This window comes from Mytilus galloprovincialis, chromosome 4 (genome assembly GCF_965363235.1).
Source record: "Mytilus galloprovincialis chromosome 4, xbMytGall1.hap1.1, whole genome shotgun sequence".
NCBI classification, from domain to species: Eukaryota; Metazoa; Mollusca; class Bivalvia; order Mytilida; family Mytilidae; genus Mytilus; species Mytilus galloprovincialis.
Genome location: NC_134841.1, coordinates 5,186,362 through 5,206,936, shown reverse-complemented (window position 1 = coordinate 5,206,936; position 20,575 = coordinate 5,186,362). Strand labels below are relative to the sequence as shown.

Below are 20,575 nucleotides of genomic sequence, written 5' to 3'. Positions count from 1 at the left end.
CCGATTTTAACCCCCCCCCCCCTCACCGGTTGAATTTTTTTGTTTAATCGACGTGTGGTTCTTTTGATTTCAGCTCTTCAATTCATATTTAGAATGAAGTCAAATACTCTTGCTACCCTCCGATTTTCCTTTTATAATGTAACAAAACAATGGCCATGTCTGATGATGGTAACACAAATAATATCTTTTTGTACAGATCGTCCAAAAGTCATCAGAGCAACTTATTCCCCCACTGAATCTCGTGAAATACTATATTTGTCACTCGCGACATCTAAACTACTATAATTGAAAAATCTTAGCACAGCTCCCGTTTTAAATTAAAAATGTAGCTGTCTGGAGTTGAGAAATATCGTACGACTCTTGATGCAGGTTTAGTAAAGAGGGGCGAAAGATATCAGAGGAACATTCAAACTTACAGATCGAAAATAAACTGTCAGACAACGCCATGGCTAAAAATGAAAAAATATAAAATAATAATACACAAGACACAACATAGAAAACTTATGACTAAGCAACAAGAACCCCAACAAAAACTGGGGATGATTTTAGGTGCTCCGGAAGATTATAAGTTATATATACTGTTGTCATTCGAAATCTGCCTCAAAGGTTTTACAAACATTCCCTCTTATCTTTTTATATTACAGATTTTGGTACAGTTTTGCATACAACATAGGATTGTTGAATTTTAACCGAAAATTAAAGAAAGTAATGCATCTTTCCACTTTTATTTAACGATATATTTCTGAATTCATTTTAATAGTTGGTTATTTCTAACATTAATTAGGTTGGACATAATTTCAAAATAACAGTGTCTATAAATGGTTTAGTGAAATTTAGACGGACAACTTAATTTAATCAACTTGATAAAAGAACTTGATTTCGTGAAATACTACATTTGTAGATTTTCTTTCTAATGTTTCAAAAATGGCTTTTTTTTTATATCGTTAACAATATTTTGTTGTTATTCTAAAATCATTTAAATAGACAATCTGCTTTCTAAATCTGAACATTTGCATTGAAAAACAAGGTTAATCAAGACATTCATGTACTGATGTTTCACCATTTCCTGATCTCACGCCTGATCCTATTAATTCACAGTGGATTTTTTTCTTCAAAGAACTTCATAACCTCTGCAATTTGCTTAGGGTGAAAGAAGATTAACATTTCACGATAAATATCACAAAATGTTTGGCTAACATTGAAGAATTCTGATCTATAAAAAATTAAAACCACTGACACCAGATATTCAATGTCTAATAGTCGACTGTCTAATTCATTCTTGATACTGCTATAGTGATGCAGCAACTCAGAACCTGTTTGTCTATAGTTGGAACTTTTCATCTTTGAAAAGAAAATTTTCGTCAACTTCATTTTGCCTGCCACAGATTGCACTCTGTCTTCACTTTCATTGTCCGATGTTGACAGGTCACTTGCTGAGTGATCATTTGGATTGAATGTTATTGACGAATCAGACACGTTCATTGTGGTTGTATTGGCATAATTATGCAGGATTCTAAATAAATCTATAAACTCTTTAACCTCTGCAAAACCATTGAACAGAAGGCTTCTAGGTGGTGGAAAGCACATCGAACTATTTTTGAATCTGAAAGCCAAGGTTCCAAATACTAATTTAAACCTACTGTTCCATCCGGGATCATCCACTGAAACGCCTGCTCTTGGTTGTGAACATGACTTATAAGATATCTGGTGGTTCATAACCCATGTAGAATAAGCTTCGAACGACGATGTTTCTTCTCGCATAAATTCGACAGTATTTCGGACTATTTTTCTGTCGGAATTAGGTATTTTGACTAAATGGTAATGTTTGTTTTCAGTTCGGTTATAATACCATGGTCCCCCAACAATTTCTGGATCATAGACTCTTAGTTCAGGATGATCAAACTTTGTAACTAATATCCTACATGCTGACTGCCATTGATAATCAATTACTTCTATGAAATAATAACGGAACTCATCTGTCATCCCGGATGTAACAACCAGACCTCCTTGTCCATCCAATAAAGCCATATTAAAAGCAACATTTCCATACCTTTCAACTTCCTCAAATGGTTCAGTTGCTTTTGATCTGGAATAAGGACCGTACCATAACACTTTCCTGTTCGAAAATGGGTGTGGCTTTTTGTCGACTTTGACACGATATCCTTTGTACCATTTCAACAGTACAATATCGGGATTAACTACAGACGAATCTTTCACGAATTGTTGTTCAAAACCACCATCTTCAAATATTTTACACGCATTTTCAAAACTGGTCACGTGAAGTAAAGTGTCAAACTCTTCGTACGGAATACGGTTGCCGTCATGGCAGGAAAGGGGACTATACTTTTTCAAACATTGAAAACTGTTCAATTGCATTGGTAACCAATGTCTGTAGAATATTGGCGTAGGTTTTCCATTTCCATCAAAACCATAACGTTTCGAGTTTGATTCAAACTGAAACTGTTTCCAATAACTCATCTATAAGTAAAAATAAAGCATTAATATCTAGAAAAAATATATGACAACAGAAATAGAAATAAATATATCATTCTAAAGCGCTTGCATAATTAAAAGGGCACACTGTCACATTCATGTTTTTCGATTTGACTTTAATTTTTGTATTTGACTTATAATCAAATCACCAAAGACACCAGGATTAAAATTTTGCGCGTTTCGTCAGACAAAGACTCATCAGTGACACTCAAATAAAAGAAGTTAAAAAAATCAAACAAAGTAAGAAGTAAAAGAGCATTCAGGACCAAACAATCCGAAAAGTTTTGCCAAATATACAGCTAAGGTAATTTATTCCCGAGGTAGAACAGTCTAAGCATTTCCAAAATTCAAAGTTTTGTAAACAGTTACTAGTAATTTATAATAATGACCATATCAAAGATATTTCATGTAAAAACAGAACTGCTGACTACTGGGCTGGTGATACCCTCGGGGAATAAAATCTCCGCACGCAGTAGCATCGACCCAATGGTAGTAAATAAACTAATCATAGATACCAGGATTGAAATTTTGCCAAATAAGAAAATCCTTAGTTTTACGAGAAATTAAAAGTTTTGTCAACAGGAAATTTACTAAAATGACCAGGCATATAATTGATATTCATGTCAACACCGAAGTGCTGACTACTGGGCTGGTGATACCCTCTGGGACGAAACGTCCACAAGCAGTGGCATCGAAAAATATACCTCTAGCTATCACCCGCAAATGATAATGAGATTTTTTTTTATATCTAATTAGTTTCATATACTAATAATTAGGTCATTTCCCTTTCACATATGCCAGTCTATTCCGGAGTCAAATGCCTACCACACCTTGCATCATGTACATAACACATCTACATTTGAAAATACCTGTACCAAGTCAGGAATATGACAGTTCTTGTCCATTCGTATTTGATATGTTTTGTCATTTGATTTTGCCATGTGATTATGGACTTTCCGATTAGATTTTCCTCTGAGTTCAGTATTTTTGTGATTTTACTTTTTTCCAGGGCCGTAACTAGCCCCTTTTAATACTGAGGCATAATATATTCGCCGAGCGTAGCGAGGCGAAAAAAAATTGGCGAGGGGTCTGGGGGCCGCTTGCCACCAGAAACTCTGGGAAAAATAACGCAAAATCGTGCATTCTGAGCGTTTCCCGGACTCTTTCTTACATAGAAACGCAAATCATTTTTAGCTATTTTTTCGACAATATTCTGGTCTCAAAGCAAAAACATAGATTCATTGTTATTTAAGACTTTAAAGTTTCAGGGAAATTCAAAACATTAAAAGACCGATATGTAGGATAAAGCAAAAATCGTAATTCTCATAATCATTAATACCGGATCTGTCTGTCTGTTCTTGTCTTGTATTGTGCTGACTTGAGATTTTTTTATGACTAGACAGTTTAAATATAGTGACAGTCATTAGTGCAGTAATATACGTTAAATACTAGTACTTCTCAAGTCGACACTAGGGACCATATTGACCTTGTTTTACGGTATTTATGTTTTTTTCATTATTGAAGACCCTCCAGCAACTATCAAGATGAAGAACAGGAATAAAAACTTTGACCATTGATCATTTGTATTTTTTTTATACATTGACATCGTGTGCAATTAGCTCCCGTGCACATGTACTTCATATTCCTTTATTTTCTGTTAAAGGGTCTGAACACGACTTAATGCAAATTTAACCCTTGAATTTAAAAGGTCATATGGCAATACATTGATGTTTTTTTTCAACAAATGATTTGATACTGGGAAATTGGTGGTCTTACTTTAATTTAAATCATGTCAGCTATCTAGTTTTATCCACAGGCGCTTTGATATATGATACAGTTATTTTTTTTTATTCTGTTGTTGATTAAGATATTCAATTTTTTATATTTATAATACATATCTATCACTTCTGTGCATATCTCACCTACAGAAAATACCTAATTTTGCAATCCATACTAAGAAAAAATTGGGTATGGTTTTATATACAAGAAAGGCAGTTTCGTATTCTTTGATATCAAGTTCAATTCTCCATGCAGAAACGACACTTTTTTCTGTGTCCAGTAGCATCGTATATTCTTAAAATATTTTCTCGCATAATGCCTGGACATCGGTGGACATGCAACATTACACAGTGTGACACGTTTACAATTGAAAATCAACACTCAGACTAGTCATTAAGTAGGACAATAAATGAACAAAAGACAAACCCGGGACACAGAAGTACAAACAATAGACCATCAACTCTGAAAACCAAAAGTAAAATAAAAACAAGGATTATGAAAAATATGCAGGGGCGACATCAGAGAGTGAAGAGAACTTGCTTCTTGCAAGACACTTTCAGTGAAAATAATTTGATACGAAGACAATCATATGAAGACAATCTTTTGTTTTATGTATTTTTTTTTTTTGAAATTTAAAACATGAGGCATTTGCCTCATTTGCCTCAATGTAGTTACGGCCCTGTTTTCCCGATAGGCGCCATTCGATCATTCTATTAAGTTAAACTAATCTAAACGATGTTTTAGTGACATTTGATAATTTAAACTCTAACAAACAGTGAAATACGATTTATGACACACATGAGTGGCCGCATAATGCAGTGTTCATATATATACACTTATCACATTTTGGGATAATTATCAGAGAATTGCATGTCCTATGGATACATTGAACCACTTTAAATGGAAGTGCAATCGACCAATTATTGGAAAATTTAAATCCTTAGGAGACCACAACCAGTTTTATTATTCCCATATATATCAAATAAAATAATTGCGATATAAACACTTACCTCTTTTTGTTTTAAAAGAAGCGGTAAAAGTATTTCACAAATCATTTGGGAGAGGTAACGTAATTATCCGGAATAAATTTATAGAAGGTTTACTGCATTATTAATAGACAATAAACAATAAACAATATTTATTAGCACAAACACATTTACATTAAATTGTTATGGCATACAGTATTAAGACAATAAAATGACAATAGTTAAATTGATTATAATTATATTAGAGTGACAGTGGTATTCACAGCGAAGAAAAAAAAAGAGACTATAAATATGTGTGTATCGACAGTTAACACATTATTAATGTTCATGAACAAAAAAAAAGAATAAAGTTGCATATTAAAAGAAACATAAGTTATACAGATGATCTCAATAAAAAAAACCAATCATTAATATACTTTATGGTGATTGTTATAATGACCGGTAGACTTCAATTTAAAAGTGCAGACATATGCCTCAGTGTTATTGCTGACTGCAATTTTATAAAATTGAAATTATTAAAAATTTTAATAATATTTTGTATATAGGTATCCCTCAATGGTGTACAGAGTTAATATTCTTACTACATATTTGAAATATGGTGTAACATCAAGACTCTCCTCTTCTGGTCTAAGTAAACAGCAGGAGTTTTATGATACGTGTTATAACACCAACAACCGAAGTTGTCGCGTACATAACCCTCTGAAAACTTAGATAAAAAACTAACACAGGAACGCATTTAGGAAGGAAGTTTACCTGTCTGATATTATTTATACATCCTTTATATAAAAAAGTAAAATAAAAAAAAATACCGATCTCCGAGGGAAATTCGAAAGAGAAAGTGCGTAATGAAACCTCTCACTTGTATGACAGTCGCATAAAAACATATAATTCGACAACGATGTGTGAACAAAACTAACAGACGTATAATAGGTAAAATGTCAAAATAGGCGTACACCAGACTGGCAGTCAACACTGTTATATAATCTTAATCACTTTAAAACAAACAAATATGTGACAAAGCAACACAAAAAGGCATATAGAAAAAGCACATAAGCAAAAGTGAAAGACTAGATTACAAAAACGTACCATAGCACAAGGACTGGATGTATAAGTATAGAGCCACGTCACGCGTAAGAAAGAAACACAAAAAAGAATATAGACAAAGCACATTAGCAAACATGAAAGCCAAGAATACAAAAATCTGCTATAGCAGAATAACACAATGACGGGATGCACATGTACATAGCCACGTCATATGTAACAGAGAAACGTAACAAGGTATACAGAAAAAACACATTAGCAAAAATGAAAGACAAGAATAGATAAATATTCCTTTAGCACAATAATACAATGCGATAGGCATATCACTAACTTAACATGTGCATACAGTTGTGCGAATTGGAAAAAAGGAATAACTCGGCATATGCAAACAAATATGTAGATACACTAATTTCTCCGGATCGAAGGAACAAAAATATGATTTTGATGTGTTTCCCTAAGTTTTGTTTTGTGACCCGTGTTTGTTTTCGCTTAATCGATTTATGAATACGGATTTTATGTTATTAAAAATTGCTGTTACAAAATTTGAATATGTTTAAAATTAGGGAATGCATCTCCTTCATACCAAGCTCTGATTCCTTGTACGGCTTTGTCTTAACCTTTTTTCTCAGCTTTTCATTTGGATTTTCAAATATTTTGTCGTCGGGCATCAATCGAGAGACATTGATTGTCAAAATGTGCAATTGGTGTAGAAAAATTGATACTTTTTATGTTATTATGACTATTGAACAGCGGTGTACTACTGTTGCTTGAATGACTTTAGAACATAAAGAAATACAATTTATGATAGATATCCATACTTATTTGAATGTTTAAATTGCTCCTCGGAAAAAGAAAAAATGAGTATGAAGGGAAATGGTCATTGTTATATTATAGCTCGTTTCTGTGTGTGTTCCATTTTAATGTTGCGTTTCTGTTGTGTCGTAGTTCTCTTATATTTGATGCGTTTCCCTCAGTTTGAGTTTGTAACTCGGATTTTTAGCTCACCTGGCCCAAAGGGCCAAGTGAGCTTTTCTCAGCACTTGGCGTCCGGCGTCCGTCGTCCGTCGTCTGTCGTCCGTCGTCGTCCGGCGTCGTTAACTTTTACAAAAATCTTCTCCTCTGAAACTACTGGGCCAAATTTAACCAAACTTGGCCACAATCATCATTGGGGTATCTAGTTTAAAAAATGTGTCTGGTGACCCGGTCAACCAACCAAGATGGCCGCCATGGCTAAAAATAGAACATAGGGGTAAAATGCAGTTTGTGGCTTATAACTCAAAAACCAAAGCATTTAGAGCAAATCTGACATGGGGGTAAAATTGTTCATCAGGTCAAGATCTATCTGCCCTGAAATTTTCAGATGAATCGGACAACCCGTTGTTGGGTTGCTGCCCCTGAATTGGTAATTTTAAGGAAATTTTACTGTTTTTAGTTATTATCTTGAATATCATTATAGATAGAGATAAACTGTAAACAGCAATAATGTTCAGCAAAGTAAGATATACAAATAAGTCAACCTGACCCAAATGGTCAGTTGACCCCTTTAGGAGTTATTGCCCTTTATAGTCAATTTTTAACCATTTTTCGTAAATCTTAGTTATCTTTTAGAAAAATCTTCTCCTCTGAAACTACTGGGCCAAATTAAACCAAACTTGGCCACAATCATCATTGGGGTATCTAGTTTAAAAACTGTTTCCGGTGACCCGGCCAACTAACCAAGATGGCCGCCACGGCTAAAAATAGAACATAGGGGTAAAATGCAGTTTTTGGCTTATAACTCAAAAACTAAAGCATTTAGAGCAAATCTGACATGGGGGTAAAATTGTTTATAGGGTCAAGATCTATCTGCCCTGAAATTTTCAGATGAATCGGACAACCTGATGTTGGGTTGCTGCCCCTGAATTGGTAATTTTAAGGAAATTTTGCTGTTCTTGGTTATTATCTTGAACATTATTATAGATAGAGATAAACTGTAAACAGCAATAATGTTAAGCAAAGTAAGATTAACAAATAAGTCTACATGACCGAAATGGTCAGTTGACCCCTTTAGGAGTTATTGCCCTTTATAGTCAATTTTTAACCATTTTTCGTAAATCTTAGTAATCTTTTACAAAAATCTTCTCCTCTGAAACTACTGGGCTAGTTTAAAAAATGTGTTCGATGACCCTGTCTACCAACCAAGATGGCAGACATGACTAATAATAGTACATAGGGTAAAATGCAGTTTTTGGCTAAAATCTCAGAAACTAAAGCATTTAAAGCAAATCTGACAAGGATAAATTTGTTTGATAGGTCAAAGTCTATCTGCTGTCATAACCAATTGAACAACTTATATATGATGAACATGTCAAAATCAATTAAAGTTTCCTTGATGATCCTTGGCCAGTAATGATAGCATCTGGCATATATACAAAATGTAGTCCTTATATCGATGATGAGTTTATATAGAACAAATATATAGACATGTATGTCCATGAGAGAACAACACAATACTTGAAAAGTGTGTTTTAGACCTCAAAAGTGAAAATAATAAACTAGTTAAATTAGTGTAATCACAAGAAAAATTACATTTTGGTTCACAAAGTTTCCTTTAACAAAAAGTATTATTGTTTTTTCATGCATTAATTGTCAACAAAAATCTAAGGTGAGCGACACAGGGTCCTTGGACCCTCTAGTTTTTTTCTCTATCGATTTATGATTTTCGAACAGCGGTATACTACTGTTGCCTTTATTTATGGTAAAGATTAACCCTACCGTTCATGATGGTGAACTCGATGTGTGGTTACAAATTCGGTTCACTTTCTCATGAACTAGATTTGAGTAGAAATTGAGACCGAACAAAAAAGTCCATTAGGTGGTATGGGAGTCTAAAATAAAAATGATAGAATTTGTTCATATTTTGCCAAAACGTAGTATCTATTGATACATGTTGAAAAATATAATAAAAATGATAGGTCACCGCGCATTTTCTCAAGCTACAAGACAGGACAAAATGACACATTTTGTATGGATTATACAGGAAAAAACACCATTTTGTGATTAGAAACTAAACAAAATGATAGAATTGTTAAATACTTCAGAAAAAGATAGCTTTGAGACACTGCTTTGAGAATATGAAAAGAAAAAATAGGGCCACCGTACGTTTTTTCCAGCTAAAATACAAAATAGGAAAATTCCATGTAGAATCCTTCAGAAAATGCACTGTTTTAGAGTTACCTCCCCTTAAAATGCTAATTAAAAAAAAAAAAAAAAAAAAAAAACAACCAAAAATAATTAACATTTGCAAAAATATTAATATTTATAAGTTATATTCTTATAAATTGGTTCTTATAAATGAAAATTCACATTAAATATCTGCATTACTGCATCAAATTTTGCTAACTTGATTGAAAATCTGGACCTTTGGTTCTTTGTTTTTTACAATCCAAGATGGAGGAAGACACCCATACCACCTTAAGCACTATACTCATATAATAACCAGACACAGCAAGCTTGACCTGCTATCTTTATTTCATTTATTTTTATCAAATTCCGTTGCAGTTGTTGCACAAGCTGACACTATTGACATAGAGTGATAGAAAACAAATAGTCCAATCAGATCAAGTGTATTTTCTTTCGTAGAATGGCAAACCATGTTTATTGTCTCTACAATTCCGTTGTCCCAAAACTGAATGAGATGAACTGAAATAAAATGATTAAAAGGTTTTCATTTTATAGTTTGTTGTACATATCAAGGAGAAATCACTAATGTTTGTCTATCAAACATAGACAGAGCATGTTAAACCGTAAACCAAAATTCTCCTTTGTTTAAAATGTTCAAAAATATAAACACATCGTAACAAAATAATTTGCGGTAAAACATATCTATTGTTATATGATAATGATAGTTCTTTTAATCATTGTTCTGGAAATATAATATTATTAACATTTATAGGTTAATGCCAGACTGTGAGTTTTTCTGTATGGTCCACAAACAACATAACACGAAAGTATTTCTTGAAAATATGTAAGTATTTGTATTTTTATACATATACGAATGTTTCTGTGAGTTATTGTAAGAATAAATAGATTTACAGACAACAACAAAAAAATGAAAAAAACCATAAGGAATCATAAAAGACAATTTGTCAATTTCATCTTAAAATTGCTTACTTTGGTTTGTAAATTTACATTCCTGTGTCCTTGAGACTAAAATATTCCAGTTCATTTCAATTTGTTGTTAACAATTTGCAATAGCAAATACGAAGGTAGCAAAATTATATCCAAATCCTGAAAAATATTACAGATTTAATTTTAACACCAATATACAGCAATGAAGACAAAAAGAGTCAAAACAAAATGTTTCGTCATACCAATATAAAGTACAATTTAATATGTCTATATAATCAACTAACGATCTAATGGTTGATCATACACCCAAAATATCAACTGTTCCATCTGTCATCACTGGTTTTGGTTTGTATATATATTCAAAATATTGTTTTTTAGTTCAGTTATATAACATTATTATGTTTTCCTCTTTCCTCTTTCCGTTTTTTTTTACATGATTTGAACCATATAAAATTTTGACCCTTTGAATCAAACAACGACACAAGACAAAGGATATCGAATTCAAAGTAGGAAATAATAATCATTTCAGATCACTTCAGCGCACTGAATTTGTGAATATTGAATTACCAAACGGTGCCCTAAATTTTTCAAAAACAATAAAGTCGGAAAATGATGAATACAAGAACAGCTAACTGGGATATACAATTACCGCAAAATGGGATATATATGTAAGTCTTTACTTAAAGATATGTCTTCTAGCTATGTGTTCTTCGAGCTTTGGTTCTGTGGCTGCAATCATTGTCTTATAGACTGGCATTGTAGTAGCGTATTTGAATATACATATTTGTCGCAAGGGATATGACATTATCATGTTATGCGCAACTTGAGCTTATGTTTAAAATTTTAATCTTGGTATCTATAATGAACGTATTTATGAACTAATTTTTTATATCTAATTCATATGCGTTCTTTTCTCTGTGCCAGTATCGAGAAAGTAAAATGATAACCCAAAGATGTAATATAATTACAAATAAGCATGTGAACGGCTCAAGTTAGAACTTCACCAGTGACAATCTATGTTCATATTTGAAAAAATAAAGTTTTAGAATGGGGTATTTGAAAGTATTTATCAATTTTGTTCGTTACTTGAGTCATGGAGCAGTTTAAATTAAAAACTATGGTACTAATATTGTACATTTGTTAAATGCGACATATTCATTCTAGATTTTTTTGATAAACTTTAAAAATTTAAATGTAAATGCAGAAGTCTATTCAATACTTCAAATACATTCAATATTGTACAATTTCACATTATGTGTGGCGTATTTAAATGTTAAAAATTGTATTAAAGTAAGTGAATATTCTAGTATATAATTGACTTTATTGTTAATATCGAAACTAGGTGAGAGCAATTACTAAATATCTACACACACACTCGTGACTAGGCAACACACGTATACATGGTATATTGATACGTATATACGTTTATAAAGGAGAAGGTATGATAAGGGGCGTTTTTGGCCCCCTCTCCAAAGAAGCCTTAATTTGTACCATTTCTAGCCTTAGTATAGAAACTTAGAAAAGATTTTTTTTATGTTCCAGTAAAAAGAAGGTTGTCTAGCAACCGTTTTTCTTATATAATAGAATAAGCAGATATGAATTGCTGTATCTGTACAAATAGCCATATTTCCAGATAAGATGGTTGGTTTGAAAATAACTTGAAGTTACAAATGAATAGTAACTTCAATTTGAGTTTACAAGATGCCTAGCAACAACCTAACAACAGAAATATTCCCTAGCAACGGTTAATTAAAGGTGATTTTTGTCTTTAAAGTATGCATCTAGCATTGTTTGTGATCATATAATGGTGTTACATTATAATACAATGTGTGAGTAATCCTTATCTTTTTTTACTAGGTTTATGTTAAGCCTAGCAACACAAATGTTGCTTAGCACAGCATAAAATATTAAATTAAAGCTAACTGCAAATGAAGTAGTCAATTTATTGTACTAATGAAAATAAATGCGAAAACAGAATGCATGTTCAAGAATAACAATTGGTAAGAAATGAAAATGTCAGTTTAATTGTTGCTCTATTGTATAAATGCATGACAACAACGTAGCAACAGAAATGGCGCATAGCAACGGTTAACAATTTATAAGATACTAGTATGTTACAGATGTTTTTAGTCACATATAACTGCGTAAAAGTTCATAAGAAGATCTTTTCATAGAACAATGTTTTTCACAATTACAGTTTATTGCCTAGCAACAGTTTTTACTGAATACCATAAAATATCATTTATTGGTGAACTATCTCTTTGAAATGGTTTTGAAATATTTAAAATGCTGTTAGTGGTGTCAAATGCTTAAAAATATCAAGATGCACATTTAGTATGCGCTGTGTTACAGTAATAACTTCAATCTAGTAATGGCCATGATCTCTGGAAACCACCGAGGACTTTATTAGGCAATATTGAAATCTTAAGTAACGACTTGTGTTTGCTTTTTATAGTTCTAGTTATCAACATCATGTATATATGTATTAGTATTTCTTTAGCAACAACAGCAAGTCAGAAGGGAAAGTGTTTTAACAAACATATTAAAATCATTTCAAGACTATTATTATTCTAGTTTGTACCATCTTATATTCTAAACTTTAAAATCAACAGAAATAATTTTCCATTGCTACAAACAGGTAAGGTTTTCGACTTATGTTAGACTTATAAATTCAGTGGGTATCATGGAAACACAAAATATATTTAATACATGACTATTACATAACAGCGTTATACTTTTTTTATGTTACTACATTTTAATTGAACAGTCTTTTCTTATACAAAATACAACACTCTCATGTAAGTTAAATATATATATGAACAGCAATTTTTTTAATAGCCTCGACCTCTGTACTCCTTATCGTCTGAGATTTCGATATACCAATTTTAAGTATATCGAAAGTTATATGAAAATATTGTTTATTAACTTATATGCATTGACGATAAAATTCACTAACATGAATAAGTTTTGAGCATTTCATTATAGATAAGTAATTTAACCACAATATAATGACTAAATCAGCATGATTTGGTTAATAAGGAGAATAATACTTTAGCTATTTGTAAATGCACATAAAATATGTGAATAAATGACTTATGTGAACATTTTCTTGACAAACAGAATTTTAATTAAAGTTATGCCCTAAAATATAAGTGAAGAGTAGCTGTCACATACACACAGTTTGTATTAGTAATTTTAACTCGGTATGTGAGATGCATCTAAAACAGATGTTTTAAAGTCTCTCCTTGATCCAGACTGCTGTTCAAGTCTTTGATACCCCAGATACCATAGCACACTTGCAACATGTGCACAACAACCAACTACTCGTGCTCCCGATTTGCATGTACAATACCATCCTTCTATATCTCCTTCGTCACTGTAAATTATGAAGACAGTATGGGAAAGTTTGTTACTATGCCTGGATTGTTTTTTAATTTTGAGTAGGTTTTCTTTGATTTTGCACACATACAGTTCAAATTTTCCGTCTGCACCCTCGTGTTCTCTGACATAGTTAGGGGCCTGTTTAAGCTGATATACCCCTATGGTTATTTCTCGTAGTTTATCCATACTCAGAACTGGAAAATCAGCTAGTTCATCTAAAACATTTGATGCATCAACTAATTTGTAAATGGTACGTTTGGTCAATAAGCCTTCTTCCGTCACCATCTTTGGATTGCATTTCCCTTTTTGCATTTTTCAAGCATTGCTTCGGCAATACTTTTATCTTATGTACAAGTGGTGGTCGAAACTTGTTACAAACAGCGCATACAATCCGTAATAAATCACCAATGATTGGAATGAAATGGTTAAAAACTACCTTGTCGAAGAACCTCCATTGTTTAACTCGTGCATTCACACTTTCAACGACCCATCTCACTTTGGTTACTAGTCTGCTGGCGTTGGCTTCTTCTACCGGATGCTGTTTTAATCCCTTCTTCAGGTAAACTGGCATGTCTACGTTATACCTGTGTTCTCTTAAGAAGTCTACCACGTCTCTAAATCCCCTGTCGACCACACAAACATCGCTAGTCTCTAGCCACTCATTCATGCCTTCGGCATTGACAGAAATCATGTGCTTTGTTATTGCCGCGTCATTATTTTTTCCGTTTGCAAAATAGGGACCCAGTACTGACAGGATATATCCATCTGTTTCTACTATGACCATTGGTTTAACAAGCGGTCTGTTTTTATGTAGGCTGTATGATAACCTCTGGAATTCATAATCAGCGCTTTTCTGGAGGTAGATATAAGTACCGTCCATGACAATAATTGCAGCATCTTCAGAATCATTGGCGAACAGAGTTTTTGCTATTGGAGTGGTGTGGTTCCGAACAAAATCTTCGTGGCTTATATGCTGAAACCCAATGAAATGTGGTACAAAATCCTGCAAAGGGAAACTCTGGCACTATGAATACATCTTTGCACTTGGCTTTTGGTTAACGAAAATACTGTTCCAAGTATATGATTTGGAAGTCCTGTCCTTAGTTTTGTTAACAAGACAGCTATACATGTGCGTACAGACCTAACATTGGTTTGACGTGCTGATTATTCAATATATGAGGAGAGTTCATTGAATTGCTGCTTTGATAATCCAGTTTGATTGTAATAGTCACCATCACCGTCGAAAAGTTGTTCAGATAAATGATGTTTGCAACAGCGTGTATTCCCATCTATGAAAACGGCATTTTTTATAAAGGCTTTGGTTCTTGCCTGTAAAGGAACTTTGCATAACTTATTTCTACTGGTACCTTCCTTCTTGCATACAATGCAGAATCTATGTGATGTGTGAGTGGAAGAAATATTCAGTTCAATTTGTTTCGGACTTATTATTTTCGTGGATACGGCGTCTTCTGTATTTATAACAAACTCAGAGTCACTGTCATCTGAAATACACTCGGAAAGACAGTTTGAAACTTTCTGTTCATTGTTTACTTTTTTTTAGTGTTTTCCTGTATATTGATCTACACTTCTCACATATCACATCATTTTCTTTAAGGTTTCGCTCAATTCTTTTTCTTACAAACTGTTTCAGTGCTTTAGTTGTTATCTTACTTCTGGATTTTAGATGACATCTCCCACAAACCACACACTTGAAGTCTTTAGCCATCAGTCACCTGGAAAAATGTAAACACATGTTACTGATTAATGTAAAACAAAAAAATATATCAGCATGTAAGATAAGATCAATTTTATTTCCTATAGAAGACCCATTATGGGCATAATCAGTACAGTGATATTTATTTGAAAAAATACAATATAGATAATACAAACAAAAAACCCCATAACGTGAAATATACATGAGTTAATAATATATGTAGTCATATAACCTGTAATGTTTAGTGTTTCTTGACCATGCACCAGAAGCAGCATTACATTCATTATAAAATAGCTTTTATTTAGAATCTATCACTTTTAATCACAACATGTATAAATAAAAATCAAAAAGGGTTATTATAGTATCCTTCTCGTTGATATTTTAATCATTTAAGCTGAGAAGTCACTTTCAATAAAATCATGAAATTAAATAACAGTAATATTCATTATCTACAATTCCATATAGGTCTAGTGAATATCTGTGTGCCTTATAAGTGTTTGTCATGTTGGTTATTTCCTTAAAGAACCGATTAATAATAACATTCAGGTAATATTATTAACGTAATTTTATATATATTTGAAAAAAAAACCCCAAAAAAATAGTGTCTGAGATTCGATCCATGACCGTACAGACTACAGAGCAGTGATGTGTAGTACCATTGAGCCACGGCGGCTGATCAATTGCATGATGTAATTTTAATGTACTTAAATGTTTTGTCAAAATCAAGTGATGGATATATACCCCCTAGTTCAGTTGACAAATTAAATAATTCTTGCAGGGTTGGTTAGTTTTTACAAATATCGAAGTTGAAACAAAAAATACGTGTATTTTACCGCATAGTATTTTCTACAGAAATATTTTTGCCATTGCTCTTGATCGTCTGCCGCTTCCCCGTCATCACATTATCTCAAGTTTATCGGCGATTTGTTGCTCTGTTTACAAAATGTTTTATAACAGATTTCTAATAAAATCATTTTTCAATTTATATAAAAAGTATTGAAGTACATACCTTTGTTTTACGGCTCTCTGGGTTGCTAATGTAATCTATCGTATCAGTTCCTTCCGACAAAAACAGAGTCACAAAATAAGTTTTACAATCCGGCATTTCCAAAAAATAAAATTCGTAGTTGATTTCCATGTATTTATATCACTGGTCTTTTAATAAGTCTTTTAACTTAATCTACGTGTATGAAAATGAGCTTAAAAACATGTACGTAAATTCGGAAAATAAAACGAGTTCATTCCGTCAACCGGTAAAAAGTAAGTTTTTCGGTCAAAATTCCGACAGTTTTTAATAAATTTCAATATGAGCGGACGCTCGCCCCAAAAAGTCATTTTCCAAGGTGACACAACATTACATTTTTGACAATATCTAAAAATATCTACTTGGGGCGAGCGTCCGCTCATATTTAATTCATTCGATATTACTGTTAGTACCGACCATTTTGTTGTTTTTGCGTTACTAGGCAAAGAAAAACGTGTCGTTTTGATTGTTAAAAGTTAAACACATTCGAATTTCAATGGTGTTTATATTAGTTCGATATTTATGGAAGTTAAAAAACATATATTTCAGAAAAACAATTGTCTTTAATTTTTCACTAAAATAGGGGGCCAATAAGATAGCTTATCATACCTTCTCCTTTCAGAATTCAAGCTTCTTTTTTTTTATCAATTCCGGTAAGCAAATCTAAAAATATTGTATATTATCTAGTTATAATACACAAAGTTCAGGTGGACGCAGTTGTAGATATATTTACATTTACGCGGATACTTTAAAGCAAATCTTTGTAAGCACAGACCAAATTGTTCCACACATAGTCTTAGAACGTCTTGAAATTACTTTACTGTTAGTTATTTATAAACATGTTAAACTTTTGTTTATGTCTTGTTGGGATTTTTGTCTGTTGCTTGGTCCGTTTCTGTGTGTGTTACATTGTAGTGTTGTGTCGTTGTTCTCCTCTTATATTTAATACGTTTCCCTCAGTTTTAGTTTGTTACCCCGATTTTGTTTTTTGTCCATGGATTTATGAGTTTGAACAGCGGTATACTACTGTTGCCTTTATTGTTGACAAGGTAAAAAGTAAAATAAAAAACCGAACTCTAAGGAAAATTTAAAACAGAAAATCCCTTATTAAATGACAAAATCAAAAGCTAAACACATCAACAAAAGGAAAACAACTGTCATATTTCTCTTGGTTAGGAATCTGTTGAATTTGAAAATATAAAAGTATGCTTCAATAGAGGAAAAAGGTGCCATGCATTCCTTCGTTTCAATTTTGATGAGAATCTTAACACCTATAAAACACATCACATTTAATGAAATCATAATCTAAAGAGAGAATATATAGCAACAAAGAAAAATTTATATCAAGGAATATTATTCGAGGAGGCGGGCATTTTATAGACATTTTGTTTAAATCAAGTTCTCAATTTGGCATCCACGCCCATTTCTATTATATAATAATTTTATAATATATAGCAATATGTAAATGTTGCTTAATGATAACTAACAACAAAATTATTAGGATACAGGTCAAAAAGATAGTAGGAAACGAAGGTGATGTAAAAATGATGAGCATTTAAAGACCTCAAAGGTCATGGATAGACCTTTTATTTTGTGTGTTCTTATTGGATTAAACAATCTTCTATGTATTTTTTTATATTGTACAATGATGAGCATAGTAGCCATCAATATTGTGCATACATGACCAATCATAGATATGCAAGTTTTGTAATTCGAAATACTACAGGAATTTCCTGTACTTGCTTGATCCAGTAGGTTCAGATGTCGGATATAATCATACTCTGCTAATCATATAATCATTTCGTAAATGTCTTTTTTTTATTCACATGGAATCAGATGGTAGCGGTTAAGTTGAAGTTATTCTTATGCTTAAGGTAGATCATCGGTATATGTTTCCCGAGATAGAATTTTCTTATACTATGCCAAAAATAAGATTTTACTATGCTCTTTTCAAAAATCGAATAAAAATGAAGGGTCACCGTGCTATTTTTCAAGCTAGGAGTCGTTGAACATTGCCTAAATTTGCTAAGAATGGTCATAAAAAAACACATTTTTGTACAGAAAAAGAAATCTATGTGATAGAATTTTGAAATAAATTGTAAGGATATATGTTTTACAAAATGTTTTAAGAAAATAAATAGAAAAAACGGTGTCATTGAACTTTTTAGAAGAGATCGATGAAAATAAACGTTCTGGTGGAGAGCCGAAAATAAACAGTACAAAACAAAGGAAAGTGTACTATATTATTTAATAATTTTTATCATTCTATTTTATTTCTTTACGAAAACGGCGATGCCTAGTCGTATCAGTCGGGTTAAAAACCATGAAAATGATGACAGTTGGTTGCACGGTGAGAAATCAAAAAAGTACTTCGATATGGGGATTAAATTTTGCATAAATAGTTAAGATTAATAGTAAAGTAAGGACATTGGATATCCATTCATGACACAAAATCAGAACATGTACTACACAAACACAAAACAAAGACACAAAATATCTAGTATTAAGTAGGAGTCGGTTCCGATTTGGTACCGGATGTCGTTTTGAGAATGGAGGTTGATTGAAATCCAACATATTTTTCAATTTGCTATGATTTAACTGTTCAAACACGTATAATTATGTGTTTCTTGTGCTTTATTCTTTACTTTAGAAGTTTATATTGATAAAGGTAATAGTCTAAGTGCACTACAACAAGTTCATCATTTGCGTTAGTAGTGTGTGAGTTTCTTTGACTTATAACCTGTATATTTTTAATCAAAATCTAGCATTATTGGCTAGATTTTATAAGATATTTTGAGGTCCACATTAGTTGACATAAACAAAGGTGATGTGAATAACTAAGGTTCGGTAATACGTTTTCAACATGATGAATATGCATAATGTATTTCAAAAACTTTACGAGGTAATATACTTTTGTTATGCATGATACCATTAAGAATCGTAACAATTACAAATATACGTGTTTAGATTATATTAATTCATAAATTAATCAAAATTCAATGTTCAGGTTTTTAGCGTACCTGATGAAGGTAAACCCCCAAAAGGACGCACACAATTAATAAAATGTTTATTTTATTTTTTTACAATTTTGTTTATAACTTTCAGAAGAAGAGACATTTCTCTGGTACAGACATGTCTGACCATCCCAATACATTTGACAAATACTTTAAAACTGTGATGAAGGAAGTAAAAATTAATACAAGCGACAACGATACAGATGAAATTAGACACTGAACAAAGGATCTGATTCGGAAAATTTGGAAGAAAGCTTTGAGTGAGAATGAGAAGTTCGAACTATCTGAAGTTATACCACTAGGCAGTATGGAGGAAGGCAGTCGATTGTTTTCAGCCAATGAGTTCGATTTCATGATGGTTCTCCAGATGAAAGCTTTTCCCTTCGATAAAATAGTTTTAAAAGAGGGATGCCGACCAGGATTTGTACGACTCCTACTGGAAGACACCAATGTTAAATTGAATAAGTGTTTTAAAAACAATCAGCTACATTCTTGGGAATTTCGAAAACATGTTCTTTCACAATTACAAAAAGTAGGTGACCTCTCTGAAACATCTGGGAATTTAAGGCAAATCAAACGGGATCTGGGTGATATGGGACTGCGAACACAGGTTCAACACGCTCTCCTTCAAATATTTGGTGAACATGAAATTGAAGCTTGGAACGTTTTATTAAAATGGCATGATACAGAAATTGGCGTAGATACTATGCCAGCTATAGAAATTACTAGAGAGCAAATTGAACGTTTTGAAAGAATCCAAGGAAGTATTTTATTTCATGATGAGAAACACAAGGAACGTGCTTTTGCAGTAAACCAAGCATGCTACTTGGTGCCAAAAGGCTGCCAAAAAGATGACGATGAAGAGGGTTGTGGATGTTGGCTGATAGATTTTGCTCCTGCTGAAGTTGCAATCTTAAAGAAAATGGATAAAATCCACAAAAACTGCCAAAAATTCCTGAAGTATATCTTAAAAGATTACCACAAACTACCATCTTACATGATTAAATCGGCCGTTTTAAAACATCTTGATACA

The 20,575-nt window shown here is 32.5% G+C and overlaps 1 long non-coding RNA gene across 1 annotated transcript; it reads right to left on the bottom strand.

The window, feature by feature from the left end:
• Positions 1 to 9,791: 9,791 nt before the first annotated feature.
• On the bottom strand, positions 9,792 to 10,572 carry LOC143070468 (uncharacterized). Its single transcript, XR_012976534.1, has 2 exons — positions 10,452 to 10,572; positions 9,792 to 9,980 (listed from the first exon to the last, which is right to left on the bottom strand). It is a non-coding gene; the product is annotated as an uncharacterized LOC143070468 (long non-coding RNA).
• Between the last annotated feature and the right edge of the window lie 10,003 nt (positions 10,573 to 20,575).